The 19,759-nt window shown below is 33.4% G+C and overlaps 1 protein-coding gene across 2 annotated transcripts in view; it reads right to left on the bottom strand.

Moving 5' to 3' along the window:
* Positions 1–19,759, bottom strand: part of LOC114327843 (retinaldehyde-binding protein 1-like) — a 230,194-nt gene that overhangs the window by 27,398 nt on the left and 183,037 nt on the right. The window contains exon 1 of one of the 2 annotated variants that reach the window (XM_050657310.1): positions 9,469–9,486. The exons of the other annotated variant lie outside the window; for it this stretch is intronic. The gene's annotated coding sequence lies outside the window, so the exon portion shown is untranslated. Of the gene's footprint in view, positions 1–9,468; positions 9,487–19,759 lie in introns of those variants that run through there. 2 annotated transcript variants of the gene reach the window in all.

Here is a 19,759-nt window from a genome sequence, read left to right as displayed (position 1 = left end):
TGACATAACTAAGTAATATCCCCAGAGACGGAAACCAGAGTGGCGGATGAGGGTAGTTATAAGGGGTAAAAGTCGCGGTTTATATTATTTTTTTTTGTGGCGCTCATGATGGAGATGCACCAAAATTTGGGAGTAAATAGATCATAATGTAACTAAATAAAATCTCCAGGGGAGGAACACTGCTTGGGGTACAAAGGGGTGGTAGGCAGGGGTGAGTATAAAAATATATGGGGGTTTTTTGCCGTTCGTGATCGAGATAGTGCACCAAAATTTAGGAATAAATAGATCATGTCATTACTAAATAAAATCTCCAGGGGTGGAACGCTGCGTGGGGAAAAATGTTGTGCCGGGTTACAAAAAAATAATACACACTGCGACTTTGACCTCTTAAAACTACCCTCATCCCCAACTCTGGTTTCCGGCTCTGGGGATTTTACTTAGCTAAGTCAATGTCTACTTATTCCCAAATTTTAGTGCTCTATCCCAATCTAGCACGTCGCAAAAAACCCTTATATTTTTAATATTCACACCTACTTCCACCCCTTTATCGGCCACGAAGCGTTCCACCCCTGTAGATTGTACTTAGTTACCTCATGACCTACTTATTCCCAAATTTTGGTGCACATCTCAATCATGAGCGTCATAAAAAAATAATAAAAACGGCGACTTTGACTCCTTATAACTACCCTCGTCCTCCACGTCGGGTTTCCGGCTCTGAGGAGTTTACTTAGTCCGGTCATGGTCCTCTTATTCTCAAATTTTGGTGCACTCTCTCAATCATAAACGTCGCAAAAAACCCCTTATATCTTTTGTATTCACCCCTGCCTCACTACGTTGTCGGCCACGCAGCGTGCCACCCCTGGAGGTTTTACTTAGTTACGTCATCACCTACTTATTCCCAAATTTTGGTGCACTCTCTCGATCATTAGCGCCACAAAAAAAAATAATAAAAACGGCGACTTTGACCCTTATAACTACCCTCGTCCCCCACTCTGGTTTCCGGCTCTGGGGATTTTATTTATTAATATCATGATCTACTTATTTCCAAATTTTGGTCCACTATCTCAATAACGAACGTCGTCAAAAACCCTTTATATTTTTTATATTTACCCCTACCCCCACCCCTTTGTCGGTCACGCAGCGTTCCGCGTCTAGAGGTTTTACTTAGTTACGTCATAAACTACCTATTCCCAAATTTTGGTGCACTATCTTGATCATGAGCATCACAAAAAAAAATAATAAATACCGCGGCTTTGACCCCTTAAAACTACCCTCGGCCCCCACTCTGGTTTCCGGTCGTTGGTGAAAGTCATGTACACAACTAATTCAACATATCCCCGTATAGTTTTTCCATATTACTTAGTTACGTCATCACCTACTTATTCCCAAATTTTGGTGCACTCTCTCGATCATTAGCGCCACAAAAAAAAAATAATAAAAACGGCGACTTTGACCCTTATAACTACCCTCGTCCCCCACTCTGGTTTCCGGCTCTGGGGATTTTATTTATTAATATCATGATCTACTTATTTCCAAATTTTGGTCCACTATCTCAATAACGAACGTCGTCAAAAACCCTTTATATTTTTTATATTTACCCCTACCCCCACCCCTTTGTCGGTCACGCAGCGTTCCGCCTCTAGAGGTTTTACTTAGTTACGTCATAAACTACCTATTCCCGAATTTTGGTGCACTATCTCGATCATAAGCGTCACAAAAAAAAATAATAAAAACCGCGAATTTGACCTCTTATAACTACCCTCGGTCCCCACTCTGGTTTCCGGCCGTTGGTGAAAGTCATGTACACAACTAATTCAACATATCCCCGTATAGTTTTTCCATATTACTTATCAAGCACAAAATCCCCTTCTATCTCTCCGACTAATTAGCTACAATTTTGTTTAGAATAATAATTTTTTCTCTAAAATTAAAGTTTTTTCAATGAAAAGTTCAATCGCTAACACCTTGAAAAGTATCAACTTTGCAAAAAAATTTTATAGTACAAAATTTAATCAAAATTAGTCAATTTATCAACTTCCATAGATATTTTGATTGAAAAAATGTTCATCTCCTAGATGGGGTTGTTTCCACCCCCAGGGCACTTCGGCGTAGGGTAGATTTTGACAACGGTTATAAATACTGCCTAAATCCAAAATTTTAAGGAAATCGAACTTGGTTCTCAAAACTCCACGAGAAACTGGCTGTTGATTGGACTAATATCTAATATATCTAATATCTAATATAAATCCACATTGATCAGAAAGGCACCAGTTGAACATGTTTTGTTCCTAAACCGTAATTAATTAATAATAGCGTAAAATACTGCATTTACGATTTATTTATTAATAAATTTATTTGTATCAAACTGTATCCCCTTGTTTTTAGTTCTTATCAATTGTTATTACAAAAGTGAAGAAAAAGTTTAATTTATTTTTTTTGTTTATATTTAGATTTAGGTCCACGCTTGAGATTAATATTGATAGAAAAATTTTTTAATTTCTAAAAATTAAAATACTGATAAATTAGTGTTTGTCATTAAGTTGTCCCATTGAGTTAACTTGGGTTAAATTTTAATTAAATCGGTTAAAAATATAAAACATATTTTTTCAATTTTGGAATTGTTTCTTTGTGCTTTTTTTAAGTTAAAAATTGTATTTATGTGGGACTTACTCATGGTTATTGATTTTAATATAAATGAATAAAGAAGTAGGTACCTAATTAAAGCTATCAAAGATCTAAAAGAAAATGAGTCCATAATTATATTACTAGCTGACGAAGATGCATCTGTAATCACGGACAAATTTTAACACTAGGAGAATGAGCTAAAAATGAATCATAAAGAAATCAAAACAAGACTCAATCAAATTATTGGAGTATATAATATAAAACACTACACAAATTTAAGAGAGACTACCATAGAAAAATAGTAACACCCTACTACAGCAGGACACCACACCTATATTAAGTTTTAAAAATTCACAAAAAACGTAAGACAGGTTTGCAGCAGGATCGCTTCTCCTTTAAACCAACTGTCAAAGTTTCTTCTAAATATAATATAATCGATGGATTCGACCGTAACTTGATGGAAGTTCATTTTATCTTACAGTAAAATCTGGTAATCTGGTAATCGTTACCAGACTACACAACAAACATGAGTTCTCCGTATATCATAAACCTACCCATAATGACAAAACTATACACAATTCATCATCCCACCCTACACAACTCAAATTACCAGCCTACCATAGCATGATACATAGACTGACAGAAATTCCCATGACAAAAAACAACTTCGAGATAGAACTAAACATCATTAAATAAATAGCAGTAAACAATGGCTGTAACGAACAAACAGTGACCAAAATTTCAAACCAAAAACTCCATAAGAAAGCCCTGAAATTAGTGCATCCACCACCACAGAAAGAACCCAGTACCTTCTGCTCTCTCACATATACTGGCAAGATAACAACAAAAATAGCCAGATGCATAAAAAGAAAATAATAACACCAGCATTCAGAACTAACAACAACTTAAGCAAATATATTAAGAACAATCAAAACCGAAAGAGAAAGCAACTACAGAGTGGTGTGTACAAATTAACTTGTGGTGACTGTCCGAAAACTTACACCGGTCAAACTGACAGAACCTTTGACAAACGGATAGCAAAACACAAAAGAACTTTTAACAATAGAAAAACAGGCACTTCTACATACGCACTTCACCTTCTAGATCATAATCATTCTTTCAATGAAGAGTTTCAAATTCTGCTTATTCAAAATAAAGGCCTTAAGCTATCTTTTTTAGAATCTATGGGAATTAATAAATTGAAAAATACAGATATAATTATGAATGACCAACTCGAGACAAACAGCTCCCCACTCCTCAACCTCTTCAGTTAAAGACTTAAAAAGGCAAACACATTGTAAACTATATCACTTTAGAAAGGCACTCTGCCGAAACAGCAGTAGCCACATAGTTCTAATAAATTTTGTGGAAGTATAGAAAACAAACGTTTTCAGTGTTTTATTGTTAGATATATTATAATCATTAGATCGTAACGGAACAACGTTTATAAAGAAGATAATTCACAGATTTATCTGCAAAAACTAGCAGAAACAGAGTACTACTCTAATAATAAATATGTTAGTCAATTTTGATATCACCAGCTTTTGCATCAATGTGCCTTTGGAGAAACCTATAAATAATGAAAACTGAACTAGAGGGGCTGATATATTAACAACAACAACTGTCACCTACTCATATCAGCTTCACACTTTCTGAACACTCTTGCATGTATAACCTTTAAAAATATTTTCAATAATACCATTGATATGTTATTTATATGCAATAATTTGTAAAGCTGCTTGAAACGTAATTAATAGTATATTATTCAACGAGCATGTAATGATGGCTATTACTCACGATGATGAAGTTTGCGACACGAGCCGTTGGCGAGTGTCGTAATTCATCAGAGTGAGTAATAGCCATTACATGCAAGTAGAATACTATACTTTTTCTACGACCTTTTTTATTTGGATTAGTAGAAAAATATAATTATCAACTACTAACATTATTTAAAACGAAATATTTTATTTTTCATAAGAAAATATATTTTATATAACTATGGCAACACTGTTAGAATTACACTCGTTGAGCTTATGAAACAATAAACAGTAGTTGCCAATATGTCATGGAATGGCGGTAGCTTTTAAAAATAAGACATATTTTAAGGCAATTACATGAAAGAGAACGTGTGCTCTCAATTAAAATCTATTGTACAATGAACAGTAAGTAAAACAGAATTCATTGATATGAATTTCACATCCGTAAGTCCCTTTACGAAGTTAATACCGATTGTTTATTGTTTACCTTTTTATGACGTCCATCTTAAAATGTCAAATGTTGAAATTTAAACGTAAAAAATATACTAACCCAGTGGCGGCTCGTACCACTTTAAGAAGGTAGTGCCACAACTCGGGCAGCCACCAAAATTTTTAGTGACGGATTCACGATATTGTCAAAAAAAGGTATACTGACAACAAAAACTAAAAAAAATATGCGCGGATACTTTTATCTTATGTACATATCTTAAGTTTATTGATCTGAGGTGCAAAGCAATTGCCCAACATTGATCAAAACAGTTCCGTAAATTAATTAATAATAAAAACCTCTTAACCTACCACCAGCATTTACTGCTGATAGTGCTTGAAAATTGTTATTACGATTTAGTCTCTATTTACCAATTTATAAAAATAATACTATTTCATTATTCACACACATGCACAAATTTTTGTAATGTCACTTTTAAAGTTTACGATATATGAAGTTCATTCTTCTATTTTTTGGTCGCAAAGTTTTCAATGACTTTACAATTAAAATTATCAATACAATTTACAAAATGCTTTTCTGCAGATAGCATACCTAAAGCACTAAGTTTCGATGTAAACATCGAAAAACAGCGTTCTGCTTCAGATGTTGATATAGGAATGGTAACTAAAATACTTAAAAGTTTAATAGTTTCTTCAAATGTGCTTTTTGAACCTTCCCTCTACAATAAAACCGATAGCGAAACAGCCCCAGAAGTAGTACTTAATTCGTCTCGCTAATACAGTACCTACTTCTAATTCAGTTTTAAACCGAGTTTTGCTTAAAAATTAAAATTGTCTCCATGGTTCATTAAGAAATGATTCGGAGAACTGATGCTTATAAGCAGAAAACTTCTCCGACATAAATAAATTAGAAGCAACTAAATGTCCGGTGAAGGTAGACCTTTTGGTCCAAGAGCTGTGAGACATTTTTGAGTAGGTATTTTAGGCAACCTGAAAATTTTTCAGGTGACTCTTCCATGATTACCTAATACAAAAATGCCGGTCTGGCTGGAGGGTAGCGGTTATTTTCCCCAAAAATGCCCCCCAAAATTAAACAAAAGGGTAAAAATTGTTATTACAAAAAATATCATTGAAGTGACTTTAAAGTAAATTTAAATATTCAAATATAAAGAAAATAAACAGGCCAGACGATTTGAGGGCGATTTTAACTCTGCAAGATTCTTGCATGGGCGCCCCAGGATTATTTTCAGGGGATGCATCTGAACTTCAGAAAATTTCATCTGAATCTGTACATACTATTAAAGAGTATAAAATATACAACTATACATGCATAGCTATGTACATTCCTTCCGGACAGGGAGGTGCAATTGTTATTTTAACAGGGTATTTTTTAATATTAAAAATAAATATTCTAAAAAAACAGGTTTTTTTGGTGAAATTTTCCAACTGCCTGGTGATCAAACAAATTAAGCGTGCATATAAATGAAAAGCGCTATAGGTAAGCAGCAGTGTGGGAAAGAGCGTATACCGATAGCTGTTTGCGTCCTCTGTTGTAGCTGAGCGAGTCCGTTCGCTCAAAAAAATCACGTGACCTGGCGATATCCATGTTGTTGTTCCTCGAAACGTTAGAGCAATTATTATATATTATAGTTTTTTAAGTAACTTTTTCTTAATTAAAGAAAAATAATACGTACTATACAATAGATTTTGCAAATATGATAGAAAAAAAACAAATTTATTATTATAAATATATAGGTAGAAAAGTATAAAATTATAAACTAAATTAATTCTGTGTCCGAATCTTGTACTTCTTCTTCAAACTTCTCATCTGAGCTTAAATATTCATTCTCTTCTTCTTCGTCAGACTCCCCTCGAGACTCAGATTCCTCTTCTACATGATCTAAATAGTTTTAATACGTATTTAGAATTAATTAAAAATTAAATAGTGATTAATTAGTTGAGTTGCTACCTATTCTCCGTCCTTTTATACGGAGTCGAAGCCTGGACAATCACGGGCGCATCTGAAGAAAGACTTGCCATTGTTGAGATGTGGAGTTATCGAATAATGTTAAATATATCATGGACACACGTAACAAACACGGAAACATTAAGAAAGATAAAAAAGGCAAAAGAAATACTCAACAGTATGAAGTATTAAGCATTGGTATATAAGTAAGAATACGTAGCAATTCAATCAATTAATCACTAATTAATTTTTCATTAATTCTAAATACATATTACAACTATTTACAGATCAGGTAGAATAGTAGAAGAATCTGAGTCTCGAGGGGAGTCTGACGAAGAAGAGAATGTATATTTATTTTAGCTCATTTTTCTTTTCTTTATAGTGTTGAGTATTTCTTTTGCCTTTATCATCTTTCTCAATGTTTCCGTGTTTGTTAAGTGTTGTGTCCATGATATTTTTACTCGATTTATTATTCGATAACACCACATCTCAACAATGGTAAGTCTTTCTTCAGATGCGCCCGTGATTGTCCAGGCTTCGACTCCGTATACAAGGACAGAGAATACGTAGCAACTCAATTAATTAATCACTGATTAATTTTTAACTAATTCTAAATACATATTACAACTATTTACAGATCATGTAGAAGAGGAATCTGAGTCTCGAGGGGAGTCTGACGAAGAAGAAGAAGAGAATGAACATTTAAGCTCAGATGAGGAGTTTGAAGAAGAAGTACAAGATTCGGACACAGAATTAATTTAGTTTATAGTTTTATACTTTTCTACCGATATATTTATAATAATAAATTTGTCTTTTTCTATCATATTTGCAAAATCTATTGTATAGTACGTATTATTTTCCTTTAATTAAGCAAAAATTACTTAAAAAACTATAAAATATATAATAATTACTCTAATGTTTCGAGGCACAACAACAAGGATATCGCCAGGTCACGTGATTTTCTCGAGCGAACGGACTCGATCAGCTACAACAGAGGACGCAAACAGCTATCGGTATACGCTCTTTCTCACACTGCTGCTTACCTATAGCGCTTTTCATTTATATGCACGCATAATTTGTTTGATCAAATGGCAATTTTAAAATTTTACCAAAAAAACCTGTCTTTTTTAGAATATTTATTTTTAAAATTAAAAAATACCCTGTCAAAATAACAATTGCACCTCCCTGTCCGGAAGGAATGTACATATCTATGCATGTATAGTTGTATATTTTATACTCGTTAATAGTATGTACAAATTCAAATAAAATCTTCTGAAGTTCAGATGCACCCCCTGAAAATAATCCTGGGGCGCCAATGCAAGTATCTTGAAGAGTTAAAATCGCCCTCAAATCGCCTGGCCTGTTTATTTTCTTTATATTTGAATATTTAAATTTACTTTTAAGTCATATCAATGATATTTTTTGTAATAACAATGTTTACCCTTTTTTTAATTTTGGGGGGATTTTTGGGGAAAATAACCGCTACCCTCCAGCCAGACCGGCATTTTTGTATTAGACTATCATAGAAGAGTCACCTGAAAATTTTTCAGGTTGCCTAAAATACCTACTCAAAAATGTCTCACAGCTCTTATACTATTTGAAAGATCTGGTACTTTGAATAATATGAACCTTTAAGTCGTTGTCTAATTCGGCGCTAAAATTGACCAGCTCCTTAAATATGCCTCTATTTTCTGAATTTTCTTTTTCGTCGTGACCTCTTAAAGCTAACTCGAAAGCTCCACAACACCTTATAACATTTGTAGTTTTTTTTCTAGCGAAAAACCACCAAAAAAATTTTTAAAATACTAATCTTTATTGTCAATTAATAAATTAAACTTAAGAAATAATCAAAATATTATCAAAATACCCACGATCATGATGCACCAAAAGTTTAATTATAAATACAAAAACTTTTTAACAGAAAATATACATAATAAAAGCGACAAACCAGCACGTAAAGAAACAAAATAAATAGACCTGGCTTCATACCCTCGTGCCTGGCACAGAGATTCTAATGTTAAGGTATACTAATAGTCCAATATAGCTCTTTCTCTGTCACTTACATATAATGCTCGTAAAATCTTTCTCTCTTTACTCGTGCCAGTACTGACTTCGGCGCGAAGGAGATTCTCCTGTCGAATACTCTCCGCTGTCGGCAGGGATTGTATTGCGCCCATAGTTGCCATATTTTATATAATTTATGAAGATCAAAAGAAATACACACAAAAAAATTAATAGGAATTAAAAAGTTTTGAAGATAAAAAATATGTTTATGGATAGTTAGCAAGGTAGTGCCATGGCTCTATGGCACTACCTCAGGGGCCGCCACTGTACTAACCCATTGTTAAAGTTAAAAATCCTTTAAACATTTTTCAAATTTCATTGTTCATATAAATTACAATGATTATTTTAATAAATAAACAAGTTTAAGTAATTTTATTTGCTAATAGGCATATTAAAAGTGCCATGCACCACTTGAATCTAACTTCAACCCGTGAGTAATGACCCGCGAGTAACTTCAGCCCGTGAGTAATGAATTATTACTCACGGGTAAAGTAATAGGTGTTATTATCTATTCAAAAATAGCGAATAATGAGTATATTATTAAACGGTCGTAGAACAAGAAATTTAGTTATATCATATTCTCAGGTTAATACTAAATTGATCATTTACCTGATATCTTTAGCTTTTATGTCATTAAGTTGTGCTTCTCATAAAATTTCAGTAATTATTGTGATACTCGACCCATAGCATTTATCAGAACTTTTATGTAGGAACTAAATATTATCAAACACATAGCATCCAACAATCTATTCAATATTAACACAATTGATAAAATACTTTCCAGAATATTATGTTAACAAACAATTAATTATGCAATAATAAATATCGTAAAAGACAATTAACTTCCTTTAGAGTCAATGGCCAGGCCAAAGATATACATTACTACAATTAAAAGTTTCTTATTTAATTATTAAATAGCATCAATACAATCACATAATATTTAACAACAATATCCGTCTGTGGCTCAGTGTTAAGAGAGCATTTCTTTAGATCCAAGCGTTGTAATGTCGAATCCTAGTAGGGTAGAAATTGTAGAAAGTAATTCTTTAATAAAAATTTAATAATTAAAAGTAATTTATATGTTTGCGGGATCGTTATTAGCTTGAGGGACCGCAGGCGTTCGGATACAATACAATTAGCATCTCTTTGTAAAGAGAATGAAGTCGTTCTTACTAAGTAACAAGACATTTACTCAACACACAAACTACACATTACAATATATTCTGATTGCAAAATCATCAACTGTACCATGTCAACGGTCTTAGTATTTGAGGTATTTAAGCTAAAATTGTTCTTCTTGATTTACCATATCATTTTAGAACGTTGGTTAACATCATTGCTATCTTAATTTTATTCACTGCCATCCTAAATAGCATGCTTCTATCAGCATCATACCAATCTCGCAAGTTGCAACCTGAAGTTTTTCTTCGTCCTGGACTGCATTTGTCTGCTATTTTTCCTTGCATGATATTTTGTAGCAACCTATATTAATTTGGGACCTCCCATAACATGTCCGAAATACTCATGCTTTCTTTTCTCGATACTTTTTAAAATGTCAGTATATAGTATGATACAATATTGATCCAAAAGATGGCATGACCCAGACATCCAAAGTGAAAGTTATCCTCCAACACCAAATTGTTCTATATGGTCCAGAGAAAATGTTCAGACAAACGTCACACCATTTTGAGCGTCGGGTTTGAGGGGGAGAGGCGGAGAAATCGGTAAATTCGTAGTTTATTAGGTTTTTTGTAAATATTTCTAAAACTATGCGGTTTAGCATGAACAACCTTCTACACAAAAATGTTCTACATTAAATTTTAAATAAAAAAAGTTCGATGCATAATCCTTCTAAAATGGACGGTTCCAAAGTTACGGAGGTAGTATAGCATATATATAATTGGTCCTAAAAAAGGCGTAACTCAGACATCCAAAGTAAAAGATTTTCTCCAACACCAAATTGTTCTATATGGTCCACACAATGTTCAGTAAAAAGTTTTTACGTTTTTCGTCAATATTTCTAAAACTATCCTTTAGCGTAAACAATGTTCTATACAAAAATGTTCTACATAAAATTTAAAACAAAAAAGGTTCTATACATAATTGATCAAAACGGCAAACAGGTGTATGTTTTCAAAAAACTTTTGATAGTGTGTAAAAAATATATTTTATATCAGCTAAGTACTTTCAACACATAACGTGCCATCATCAGAGCTTCCTAAAAGGACATATTTAAGATAAGATTTTTTTCATATAAAAAATGAGTGAAAAACTTACGTCCTCTTAAAATACCTTCATAGAAGAGCAATTGCTTAACAACACAACAAAAAACATGAATACTGGGCAAAAGCCACAGATATAGGGTATTTAAGAGGACGTACTATGAAGGTATTTTAAGAGGACGTAAGTTTTTCACTCATTTTTTATATGAAAAAAATCTTATCTTAAATATGTCCTTTTAGGAAGCTCTGATGATGGCACGTTATGTGTTGAAAGTACTTAGCTGATATAAAATATATTTTTTACACACTATCAAAAGTTTTTTGAAAACATACACCTGTTTGCCGTTTTGACCTATTTAGAAGTGTGTACCGGGTGTCCCAATAAGAATGGCTCTCGGCCATATCTCAGGAACCGTTTATAGTAGAGCTTTGAAATAAAAAATTTTATAACAAAAGTTGCCTCAGGAAAAGCCTGGAAATTATTTTCATAATTGTGGGACCACCGCTAGAGGGCGTAATTGAATATCAAAAATTAAAAAATCTAAATTTTACAGAATTTTCCTAATGAAGGGGCACTGGAAATCCGATCGTCGTATTCTTCATAAAATTCTACGCATATTTGATTTGACAAGTTTAGGTCTACCTTTGGAAATAAGAGGTGCGGGTGAGTGGGAACCTTGTTATGAAAAACTGGCTGTGAGTCCGGTTCTGCTTAATTAAATTTTGCAAACTTGGTCTTGTTGAAGACAGATCTTTTTCGTCAATGTAAAAGTTATGATTTCGAACCAACTTACTGAGTAATATGCCAGCTAGAAGGCGTTATTTAATTTTTTTCAGAAATCTAGTGTTCCTTGGAAAATATTAAATACAAACATGCATTTTTAATAACATATTACAAAATTAGATAAAATTAACAACAGAATAGCGAAAACCGCATGTTAATACCTTTTTTCTATCTCGAGATATCTTACAAAACGTGTAAATTTAAAAACATAACTGTTACTGTCACCGGTAAACGAAATAATTCATTAAAAGTAGTGTGCTATGGAAAAAACAAAGAAACATTTTCCAGCTGTCAACGTATATTAGGTCTTTCCAACGCTTCTCATTTGTTTCGAGCCTCGTTCATATCTCGTATATTAATATTATACACGGATTATACGGCATATGACAGAGGCTCGAAACAAATGAGAAGCGTTGAAAAGCCCTATTACAAAGAAATAAAAACAACTATTTAGTGATGACATAAACGTTCAAATTTTTGCCCATCATTTTCGTTGCAAACATTTACTCTTTCAAGAGTAGATGGAACAACAGTGTTAATTTCTGCTCTCGATATGCTTTGAATGGCGTTTAGTATTCTCTGGATAATGTATTCTAGAGTAGTGTATGATGGGCAACAATTTGAATATTTAGGTCGTCACTAAGTAGTTCTTTTTGTTCTGTGTTAGATTTAATTTTAATAATATTGTTTCTCTTTATATTTTTGTTTTAATTAATTATATTTTTATACGTTGACATCTAGAAAATGTCATTTTGTTTTTTTCCACAGCACACTACTTTTCATTAACTTAGTTTACCGGTGATAGTAACAGTTATGTATAAAATTTACACGTTTCTCGAGATATCTTGAGATAGACAAAAGGTATCGACATGCGGTTTTCGCTACTCTATTGCTAATTTAATCTAATTTTATAAAGTATGATTAAAAAATGCATACTTGTATTTAATATTTTCCAAAGAAAACTAGATTTCTGAAAAAAATTAAATAACGCCTCCCAGCTGGCTTATTACTTATTAGGATGGTTCAAAATTATCACGCTTACATTGAAGAAAAATATCTGTCTTCAACAAGATCCAGTTTTCAAAATTTGATTTAGCAGAACCGGACTTACAGCCATTTTTTCATAACAAGGTTCCCACTCACCCCCACCTCGTATTTGCAAAGGTAGAGTTAAACTTGTTAAATCAAATATGCGCAGAATTTGATGAAGAATACAATAATCGGATTTCCAGTGCCCCTTCATTAGGAAAATTTTGTAAAATTTAGATTTTTTTATTTTTGATATTCAACTACGCCCTCTAGCGGTGGACCCACAATTATGAAAATAATTTCCAGGCTTTTCCCGAGGCAACTTTTGTTATAAATTTTTTTATTTCAAAGCTCTACTATAAACCGTTCCTGAGATATGGCCGAGAGCCATTCTTATTGGGACACCCGGTACAAGTCTTGCAGTCTTTTCCAATTCTATACATAATTGTTATAAAAGTCAACAGTTCCAGAGTTACGGAGGGTGCAAAGTGGAGGTTTTCGATACTTCTTATATTATCTGGGCAATTGATTATGATTTTGGGTTGTGAGGTTGACGTTTCTTCCAGGGCTTATCACTAACATACCATCGGCCACTGAAATAGCAAATTTTATTTACAAACCACAATCCTGTTAAAGCAAATTTCTTTCATCAGTAATAATATTATAAATTGCCCAAAAAATATAAAAAGTATCAAAAACCTCCCCTTTTTACCTTCCGTAACTCTGGAACCGTCGATTTTATAACAATTTTGTATAAGACCGTTTTGTTTTAAATTTTATGTAGAACATTTTCTTATAGAACATTGTTTACGCGAAAGCATAATTTTAGAAATATTGGCGAAAAACTTAAAAAACTACTAATTTACCGACTTCTCCCCCATCTCCCCCCCGAACCGGACTCTTAAAATAGTGTAAATTTTTACTGGACGATATGTGGACTATATAGAACAATTTGATGTTGGAGAAAAACTTTTACTTTGGATGTTTGGGTTAGGCCTTTTTTGGACCAATTATAATATACTACTTCCGTACTTTGGAACCGTCCATTTTAGAAGGATTATGCATAGGAACTTTTTTATTTCAAATTTAATGTAGAATATTTTTGTATAAAAGGTTATTCATGCTAAACCTCAAAGTTTTATAAATATTGACGAAAAACCAAAAAACTACGAATATACCGATTTCTCCCCCCTCTCCCTCCCAAACCCGACGCTCAAAATGGTGTGACTTTTTTCTGAACATTATGTGGACCATATAGAACAATTTGGTGTTGGACTTTCACTTTGGATGTCTGGGTTTGGGTCTAGTTATACCATACTATTGTGGGTCTTCGCATTATATCCACAACGCGTTCTGTGCATGTCAAAAATGCCCGAAACGTGATGTGAGAAATAAACGAAATTCATAACGCGTTGTGGGTATAAATTTCAGTCAATGGCCGAATTCGGTTATTCAGTGCAACATATACATTTACTGCCATGTTTTATTTTTTTCTATCCACACGGCAATAATAAAGATAAACCAATTTTTTAAGTTATACTGCTTTAGGCGCGATTGAGATTGAGGGTGAATTTATATTGATCTGCGCGCATGCGCACACCGACAGTATGGTATTAGTCGTTATAAGGGCTCTGATTGGGTGCTGAAACGATCTGTCAATAATTGTTCAATATGGAGGTTATCGGTAAACAAAAATGTTGTATAATATATTAGTTTTTATTGTTGTGACGACAGAAATAAAATCAAATTTATAATTATAGTGACTTTTTAAATAGTTTTGAAAAGCCACAGGTACGTAATTCTAAATGTTTCAGTTGTATTCCAATAAAAAATTATCTTCATACCTATTTGGAAAATGTAAAAAAAAAATAATGTACTTACCTAGTACTTGCTATGCTATACCCCTAGTAGGCAATTCTTTAATTTATATAATCTGATTACGAACAAACCTTCTACAAATTTTCATCTAATGTATCGTTTTCTTACTCTATATATTGTTGTATTTTAATTCGACAAAAATCAAACTAATAAAAATTCATATAAACAAAATGTCAAAAAGTTGTTCAGTTTGTGTATATTCCCACATGACGTATACGCGAAGGTGGTGCAGTTTGAAATCGCTTCGACTCTCGTACGGCGGGATACACGGGAAGTAGGTTCAAGCCCAATGCAAGTTATATCATTTTTCTATTTTTTTATAGATTTTATGATTGTAAGTATATTATTATACATTTTTTTTTCAGAAAATACCTATTTAATTAAAATTTTTGGCAACAATTATTGTTCAGAAATCATTTGTAGCATTTTTCAATGTGTGTGTTTTATTCTTTTACTTTTTTAATTTTTGGTATTGTTTTAATAAAATTTTTTGAAAAGTAGTAGAGAAACTGTTTAAAGTATATTGATTTCGTTGAAATCATGCTTCAAATCATGAAACTTCTTACGTGCGTACAAAAGTACACATATTCTTTTTTAGTTTATTATTAGTTATGGCATTTATCCATTTCAAGCTTTCATGTGTCATTACTTTAGATTGCATTTAGTGTGAATTCACTTTTAAGTGGATTGTTCCCTTCTTTTTAGTGGATGATTCCTTAACGTCCAATTACTAGCACTTTTTTAGTGTACCGATATTGCTAAACTAAAAATAGCGTCACCCCTTCTGCAACAGCAACTCTAAGGGTAAGAATAGAACAAGTGGGTCGCGGTGGAGGTGGAGGTGTCGGTCGCGGTCGATGTCGACATACATGTAAAGCAAACACATTATTGAAATGAATGGAATCGAACAGAGCAGGTAAGTTGCGGTGGAGGTTTAGCGCGATGCCATCCAGGAGGTTTATATCGATGCTTTTGAAAATAAAATGAGTTTGTTTTACATGGATGTCTACTGCGCGGCCTACAAGGATGCTTCCCTGTGATTGGTCCGTTCGAAGCCAAGTTATCATTACCTGCGCTATCTGAGTTGATACTTTTTATATAATCCCTTTTATGTATTCAGTTTATTTTTGAATTTGTAAAGTAATTAAATTCAGTAAATTTTTGAAATATGAAGGAGGATCTGATTATTTACAGCTGACATTTCATCACTGCCATCAATTGACTGACACAACATCGCAAAAGCACAGTCCTTTTGTCATTCAAATTTCATTAAACTACTTCACCTGATAGTGGGTCTAGCTCGACTGACAGCGCATGTGATCCTTGCTATGTGCTGTCGACATCGACCGCGACTTTACTAGTAGCATCTACCGCAACCTACACCTCCACCTCGACCCACTTGCTCTGTTCTTATCCTTAAATGTTCACCCTACATTTTAAACTCTTATAATTATCGACAAACTTCAAGAGTCGCCTAACATTTCATTTACCGTGTAAACCATGTAAAATTTTCTTAATCCTCTATACACTCCTTCACAGTGAGCCGGATCTCTCGTTTCATTAGCAGCTTCGTTCCTTGGCGGGAATTTTACTGGCAGGTTAAGTTTTATCCAGAGTTAGGCACTATGTCTATGAATAAATTATACACCTTCGATCTTAAAATCTTCGTTTAAAGTTAACCAGACGGATTTTAGAAGTAACGGAAATCTGTTGATGAAATTGTGCTGTGAATACTTTAATTCTACAATAAAACATTTAAATCTATGTGTCAACAAATCTCATAATATGCATAGTAGTAGTCCGTTCTTTAACGGTAAAATATTGAAAAACCTCTAAATTTTAAAGAACCGCTTGGATTGACATGAAATTTGGCATACACATAGCTAACAAGTCAAAGAAAAAAAGTGATATTGTGCCGATATGTGCTTTTGCCCTGGGGGTGGTTTTAACCCCCTGTTTGGGGTGAAAAAATATTCGTCCAAAGTAATTTAGGAAATGGATAAACTGGCTAATTTTAAGTAACTTTTCTTCTATAGAGTTTTTTTCACTAAGTCAATACTTTTCGAGTTCTTTGACAGTGAATATGTTCATTTTTTGAACGAAATAACCACGCTTTTAGACGGTTTTTCGTAAATAACTCAAATAGTAAGTATTTTGTCGAAAAAACATTTTTAGCAAAAATATAGCCTGTAAAAAATTAAAAAAAAATGATGTATATATCACGTCTCTACACCTAGCAGAAGCAAAGTTATAGCTAATTAAAAATAGGTTCATATTCGTCAAATTCCAAATGTAATATTTTAACGTGAAATAACCAAAAATTAAGCACATTTCGGCGAAAATTCATTACAACTTATTTAAAGTGTTTAAAAAAAGCTTTATTTTTGTTTTATAAAAAATTTCTGACATCAAAATTAAACAAGTTACGCTCAAAATAAAGTTAGTCCCTTTTGGTTTTGGTAAAAAAATCGAGAAAATCACCCCCTAATTAGTATCTTAAATGAACTTAATCGTTACGACTTCACAAGTTTCTTGACTCGTGTATATATTGTTTATATGATCTGTAAGTTTCATCGGTTCAAGGTCCTTATTATTGAAAGGGCTGTAGTTAAAATGGGTTGAACGAGTCACTGATCACGAATGTATGCAAATTTAGAAACACCAAATCTTAATCAATTTTCGTCTAACAGAAGAACAAAAAATTACATGATATTCAGAAAAGTAAATCTGACTTTTTTTGTTTTTCGAGATTTTTGGTATCTCTAACAATTTTTTAGTTATTTTGAAAAAAAGCATATTTTTCAAAATTTAAATTTTTAAAAATTTTATTTTGAAACCAAATTGTTTCAAAAATAAGCACTTTGACTCGATCAAACTTACAGATCATATAAACACAACATAAGTAAAATAATTTGTGGAGCGGTAACGATTAATTTCATTTAAGTTGCTCATTAGGGGGTGGTCTTCCCGATTTTTTTTTGCAAGAACAAAAGGGAGCAACTTTATTTTGAGCGTAACTTGCTTAAACTTAATGCTAGAGACTTTTTGTAAAAACAGAAATAATGCTATCTTTAAACACTTTAAAAAAGTTAGAATAGGTTTTCCCCAAAAAGTGTTTAATTTTTTGGATATTTCACGTCGAAATATTCTATTTGAAATTTGGTGAATATAAATCTATTTTTCATTGGCTATAACTCTGGTTCTACGAGATCCAGAGACCTAACGCGTACACCATTTTTTTTTACTTTTTTATGTGCTATATTTTGCTAAGAACGTTTTTTTCGACAAAATACTTATTTTGAGTTATTTGCGAAAAACCGTCCAAAAATGTGGTAATTTTGTTGAAAAAAGAACATATTCACTCGCAAATAACTCGAAAAGTGTTGACTTGGCGAAAAAGCTCAATAAAACAAAAGTTACTTAAAATTAGTCAGTTTACCCATTTCCGGACTTATTTTGGACATATATTTTTTCACCACCAAGAGGGCGTGAAAGTCACCCCCAGGGCAAAAGCACACATCGGCACAATATCACTTTTTTTCTTTGACATGTAAGCTATACGTATGCCAAATTTCATGTCAAACCAAACGGTTCTTTAAAATTTAGAGCAAAAACCGTGAAAGAATGGACTATAGTTACTTAGTAGCAATTGCAGTAGACGTTAAAAACTTTGTTCATTATTGGCAATAAAAAATATAAAATTAAAAGTTTGTTTGCTTCTATGAGAAACAAAAGAATGTGTGTACTTTGTTACCGCCGTGTTAATCGCCAACATCAAGAGGACTTGATAGGACACGTGAATAGAGCAAACAGGGCCGCAGGTTGCCTGAATGACAATATAAAGAAATAAAAATATCGAAAAAGAAATGAAAGGTACAATTTACAAAACAGTCATCAGACCAATTATGACATACGCGGCAGAAAGACGACCCGACACGGAGAGGACAAAAATATTTCTCGAAACAGCAAAGATAAAAACCATTCGAAAAATCGATGGTAAGACTCTATGGGATAGAGCTAGAACTACAGATATACGAAGGAGATGCAAGGTGGGCAACATTAATAACTGGATAAGAAACAGGAGAATATAATGAAATGACCACATAAGCGAATGATAAGAAATAGAGTAAAAAGGACAGCGAGAGGCGGTTCCCCAATAGGAAGACGATCAGTGGGAAGATGGAACGAAAACGATGGAACGACAACTTGCTAGAGGCACATTTAAAAAACAGACAGAGTTATGTCAATACAAAAAGAAGAAGAAGAAGACGACCCTAGATTGAAGTTTCAGAAGCGGACACATCGATAGTTGAAGAACAGTTTGGGTTTAAGCGAGGAAGGAGGACAACTGATGCCTCGTTTGCTTTGAGGCAGTTGTCATAGTTCCTAGACAAGAGCTATGGAGATATAGGAGAGAAAATGGGTTCCTAAGAAGTACGTAAGGTTCGTAAAGGATATGTATGAGGGAACATATACCAAAGTAAGGACCTGTGTCCTTACTGAACACGACTATGACTGGAAAACAGAAGGTTTACCGAAGGAAAACCGAACTACCTGCTTAACCCTTATCCGGGCAAGGTGGGTCCAACGGGCCCGAGACGTCAATTAATTTATCATAAAATGAAAAAAATTTTTATCTAATTTTATGCATCACTGAATTTGTTTGTTTCCTGCAACATAGTTATAAGCTATTCAAAATATTTTTATCATTTTTGAACTTATTGCGACAAAAGAATTTTGTCACGTAAGGCCGATGGCAGATTATGCGTTTTGACCGGATGCGTTTCCGCCGCATAGTGTGACAGATCGGTTCGGTTGCGTTGGAAACGGATGCGTTTTAAGTCATCGGTACGCGCTTACAAACTGCACCAGACTAAACGCATAGTGTGACAGGTCGGTCCGGTTGCATTGGAAACGGATGCGTTTTGACCGGATGCGTTTCCGCCGCATCCGGTGAAAACGCATAATGTGACAGATCGGTTCGGTT

The sequence above is a fragment of the Diabrotica virgifera genome, chromosome 7 (genome assembly GCF_917563875.1).
Source record: "Diabrotica virgifera virgifera chromosome 7, PGI_DIABVI_V3a".
Lineage (NCBI taxonomy): Eukaryota > Metazoa > Arthropoda > Insecta > Coleoptera > Chrysomelidae > Diabrotica > Diabrotica virgifera.
Note: the sequence above shows the minus strand (reverse complement) of the source record. Positions and strands in the feature narration are given on the sequence as shown.